This window comes from Salvia splendens, chromosome 3, assembly GCF_004379255.2.
Source record: "Salvia splendens isolate huo1 chromosome 3, SspV2, whole genome shotgun sequence".
NCBI lineage: Eukaryota > Viridiplantae > Streptophyta > Magnoliopsida > Lamiales > Lamiaceae > Salvia > Salvia splendens.
In genome coordinates, this window is record NC_056034.1 from 28,249,427 (window position 1) to 28,254,870 (window position 5,444).

The following is a 5,444-nucleotide window of genomic DNA, read 5'->3' on the forward strand; positions in this document are numbered from 1 at the left end:
GTTCCTAGATATGAGAGGTCAAAGTTCGATGCTAAAGCGAGGTAGTGCATCTTTATTGGATATGGTCAAGATGAGTTTGGTTACAGATTGTATGATCATGTTGAGAAAAATGTAAAACGAAGCCGTGATGCGGTGTTTTATGAAGACCAGAATATTGATGACATTTATAAGGAAAAGAGTTCATAATCTCACTCTCATGTTGACCTCGTTGATATTGATCCAAGTTCTATACCACAACTTGATGATTTTGTTGATTACCAGCAAGATGAAAATTTAGAAAATCCTTCAGATATTGATAATGATTATCCACAAGATGTTGAACCCAGAAGGTCCACCAAAGATAGAAAATAGTCTACTCTATATTCTTCATGAGTATGTCCTCTTGACTGACAGGGAAGAGCCCGAGTACTTTGAAGAAGCTATGGAAGGTGTAGACAAGCAAAACTGGTTTCTTGCAATGGAAGATGAGATGAAGCTTTTTCATGATAAAGATACTTTCGATTTGATGTCGTTACCAAAGGGTAAGAGACCTTTGAAGAATAGATTGATCTACAGACAGAAGCAAGAAAAGAACTCTTCCAAACCAAGATACAAGGCAAGATTGGTTGTTAAGGGTTACAGTTAGATAAAGGGAGTTGATTTTGATGAGATTTTATCGCCCATGGTAAACATGTCCTCAATCCGAGGTGTGTTGGGGCTAGGTGCAAGCCTTGATTTAGAGATTGAGCAAATGGATGTGAAAACTGCATTTCTTCATGGTGATTTGATTGAACAAATTTATATAGAGCAACCGGAAGGGTTTAAGGTGAAAGGTAAAGAGGATTATGTGTACAAGTTGAAAAAGAGCTTGTATAGTTTGAAGCAAGCTTCGAGACAACGGTACAAGAAATTTGAGTCTATGATGAGGTAACAAGTGTAATATCCCAAACTTTTAGAAGTTTAGAGTTAGAAATTAGAAATTAAGATTAGTGGTCTTATACATGTTTTTACTTATTTATATTAGAATTAGATTTATGATTATGGGGTTCTTTACTTTCACTAGTTTACATAAGGGAGAAAAATAGAAAATAAGGAGAAAACTAAGATAGAGATAAAAGAAAAAAAGAAAAAGAATAGAAAGTTGATGAGTAAGTTAGAAAAAAACATGTCGTATAGGGAAATTTAGGAAAAAGAAAAAGGTTTGGAGATAGATTTTAAAATCAACACTCATACTTCTCTTCTCTCTCTCTCTCTCCATGTACTCCCTTTCTCTGTAAGTTTTGGGAAGCTCCTCTACTCCCTCCGATCAGCCACCGTGATAACTCCGGCCACTCCACCACAAAGTATATAGCACACACTAACAAATTCCAACCCTCAATTCTCCCTACTTTCTCTCAATTTTGGAGTCTAGGTTGCAAACCCACCTCCATGTAACTTCCAAAATTGTTGAAATTAGAGGTTAGATTCTTCCACAGCTCCCTTAATCTTGTTTTCAAGTATAGTAGTGATGTCAATTGATGTGAATCCATGCCCAAAATCGAATAGGCAGAAGCTCCAGTTTTTTCCTTTTGTGCTAACTTGAATTTCGAGTTTTGATTAAGCGTTTTGATGAAGTAGGATTTTATTATTGATCACTTGTGTGATTTAAAGCATGGAAATAGATTTAATTTGTGGATTTGTTGGAAACAAAAATTAGGGTTCTTGGATTTTGGGGATTTTGTAGCTTTGATGAGTTTTTGTAAATTGGCTTTGAAAGTATGTAATTGGAATTAGATTGTGTTATATAAGCATGAAAGTGATAGGAAAAATCTGATTTTGGGGATGATATTTGACAATAAACCCTTGATATGAATTCAAAATAGTCACTTGCTAATTTTGATATGAATTCAAAATTGTCACTTGCTAATTTTTATACTACATGATGTTGGGGATGCCTTGTGGTGAAAGAGGTTTAATTGTTGGTTGTTATCAAAAGGTTTTGAATTGAAGTTTTAGCTTCAAGATGTCAATATTTTAAGTTTAACTTTAAAATAAAGTGGTTGTCCCATGTTTGCAAAATTAGTTAGGTTTGTTTTATGAAGAAAAATGAAAATAAAAGGTTTATATATTTGGGACAGCGGGTATAACGTTCATTTTCCGAAGTTATTGAATAGTATTATCGAAGTACTTTGTTTCTTTTTGGTCTAAAAGTAGTTAGAGATACCTTAACATGAATATATATGCTTTTAACAACTGGTTTTGTGATGATGGAAATAGTATAGAAATGGAAATAGATAGATGTGATGATTTGGTTTTTACTTGTGTTAAACTATTTATTTATGGATCGAAAATGTGGTTGCTTGAAAACATATGCGAACCTGGTGCGAGCTCAAGTGATAGGGGAAAGGCCAGAGCTAGGTTTGAGTAAGCAAGTAATAGAATTTTTGTGACGTGTACAAGTAGTGTACGCGTATTTTAGAGTTTAATCCCTTTAACTTCGATACATACTGCTACGTTTTTATGTGTTTTGTTTGCTTATATAATAGAGCTTAAATATGATTATGTGAATTGTATGACTCAAGGACAAGAATAGGATGTTAAAAGGTGAGATGTTGGAATTATGTGTTGACTTGTGAATTGATATGGTATACGATATGTAAGATGATTTAAAAGTATATGTATTGAACAATGTGAAAATGGATATGAAAAGTATATGTTACGCCTCATTGCTTGAGTGAATCAGAGGGTATAGTTGGCACGCCATAGAACAGCAGTACTGCACACATGTTTGATCATTCGTCTTCCGGATAACCGAAGCGATGATCCATATGATATGTTGAAAGTTGATATGAGCCCTATATGGGTAATATGTGGCAGACGTCACACGATAGGCCATACGGGAGATGTACAATATCTGATAGTATCTGACACAGATGTATATAGATGTACAACATCTGATAGTATCTCACATAGATATATATGACAGAGGCCTGCATCGGGCTACTTATAATGTCTGTGTACCCGTGTCCACCACTAAGCATAACTTGGGGGCTGAATTTGATATCTGATTTAGAAATGATATTTTGTGCCTTGAATATCTTAATAGTTTTCTTAAAGCATATTGTGTTGATTGATTCTTTTGACAGCTAACATGTTGATATGCTATTTTGTGTCATATGGTTTTGATTGACAGGTAGTAAATGGTTGTTATTGAAAGTATCATGTGACTAATATATTGTGTTTGTTGTATAGTTGATCAGAATAGTTTGGGAGACATTATATAAAGTGTTATAGTAAACTATATCAGTTTATAAAATGAAAAATGAACAGATACTGTGTAGCATTCCAAGTTAGAATTTCATATTCTGTGTAAGTGATATCGATTGAAGTTTTTCGAGATTGATTTCTGGAATGCATTTACACTACGAGCTTTTCGAAGCTCACCCCCCTTCTTCTCCCTCTTGCAGAGTATAGAAGCGAGTGATCTCGCTTGTTGGGCAGCTGCACGTGTCAAGTCACTACCTCCCCTTTTTTTGCCGGTAAAGTTGGAGTTTCACGTGGATGCTTAGGTTAAACTTTTGGTTGTATATAGTTGGTTTGAAGATGTAAGGTTATGTAATCTTCTTTTGCTAGTGGGGTTGTAAATATTTATCAAAACAGATCATCGTAGTAAAGTTTTGTTAGCATGATTAGCTATTTATATAATAGTGTTGTGCGTTGGGGGCTATTTAAAAAAAAGTTATGCAGGTTAAATAGACAGGTTTGTTTATCGATCGACCCGGAATGTGACACCACTTATTCGGTTAAAACTAACCGAGTAATGGGTGTTACAACAAGGCTACACAAAGACTAGCTATGAACATTGTGTTTTGGTCAAATGAATACCATGATTTTGCCAAGATGTAATTTTGAAGTTTGTTGTTCTCTTGCCGGAATGGAAAGGTCCTCCACATAGTTGTGAGGGGGCATATTTGTTTGGTTAGGGCTCCCAACTTGTGGGAAAAAGACCCATATGGTCTTTGCTCATTTATTAATTAAAAAAGTCATTGGAGAACTTATAAATACCTACCAAGAGTGCAGGAGCCATCCATATTAAGAGGAGAGAGAGAAAAAAAATGTGTAGAAGGAAAGAAGAGAGAAAATAGTATTCTCCAAGTGTATGCATTGCGTAGTCTCTGTTTTTATCATGATCGGAGGTCCAAACATTGTCCGATCAACTTGAAATTTTAGTTGTGTTGATTAACTAGTGCTTCATTGTGTTGTTAAGGATTAGATATCATTGTAAACTTCTTGGTTGTATTCTCTCCTTGGCGATAGTGGATTTGGTAGACCGGTGGGTCTCATGGTTTTATCTCTTCACATTGAAGAGAGTTTTCCACGTAAAATCTTTGTGCTAATATTTTCTATTATCGCTTCTCATTACCTTATGATTGATTCATCCACGTTGGGTGCTATTATAATGCGCTCCTATCATATTCTTGCAAATGGGGAGGTTTGATTATCCGTTGCGCCTTAGAATTAGGCCACACCTCCTAACAAAATGTCATTTGCCCAACAAAAATTATTCACTTCATGCAAGAAAGTATTCCATCCAAATACTCGAAATGATCTCAAACTTTCTTTCACATTCTCTATCAAGAAAATCGCATTTAAAATATCTTGATCTCTTTGTTGCATGGCACAAGGCAATGGTTGAATCACCCCCAATAAATGTTTCATCAAGATTAGAAAAAATACAAATTCAAAAGTCTCGATTTTTTGTACAGTTTTGTGCCCCTTGTTTCATATTCTTCTCCATCTACAAGTATATTTTCAAGTACTTCAGTTACCGACTGCCACATACTTGCAAGAAGACTTGTAGTGATATAATGAGATCCCCATCGAGTGTCACCTAGTCTCTTCAAAGAATTTTCTTGATTTTGGCCTCTACCAGTACCGATTTTCTCATTCTCTATCATTGCAACTAGTCTATCGTGTTCAATTTGTCGAAGCTTATCTGCCCTTTTGCAAGAAGATCCATATAATGTTACAATCGAGCTAAGTAACAGAAAAAATCACAAACACATTTATTTGTCTTGCACACGGCCACGCATACCAATTCAAGTTGGTGGGCAAAACAATGGACATACAAAGTTGATGGTTTTTCTTTCAAAATTAGTGCTTTCAATCCATTGCATTCATCTCTCATGGTCGATGCTCCATCATATCCTTGGCCTCTCAATCTTGACAAAGACAACTCAAACTTAGTAAATACGGAGTCAATTGCCTCTTTCAAACAAACTGATGTTATTCTTTTTACTTGAACCAAAGCTAAAAAACTTTCTATTATCCGGCCATCCTTTTTCACAAATCTTATTACAATTGTCATTTGCTCCTTTGTTGAGCAATCACGTGACTCATCAACCAGGATAAAAAAGTATCTATTTCCAAATTCTCCCAATATATCAAGTATCAAGAGAAGACAGTAGCTCAGTCCGGAAGGGAAA

At 35.2% G+C, this 5,444-nt stretch overlaps 1 long non-coding RNA gene across 1 annotated transcript; it reads left to right on the plus strand.

The window, feature by feature from the left end:
- The first annotated feature begins 1,204 nt into the window (after window positions 1-1,204).
- On the plus strand, window positions 1,205-3,713 carry LOC121793980. The gene is made up of 2 exons (XR_006049209.1): window positions 1,205-1,437; window positions 3,426-3,713. It is a non-coding gene; the product is annotated as an uncharacterized LOC121793980 (long non-coding RNA).
- The last annotated feature ends 1,731 nt before the right edge of the window (window positions 3,714-5,444 follow it).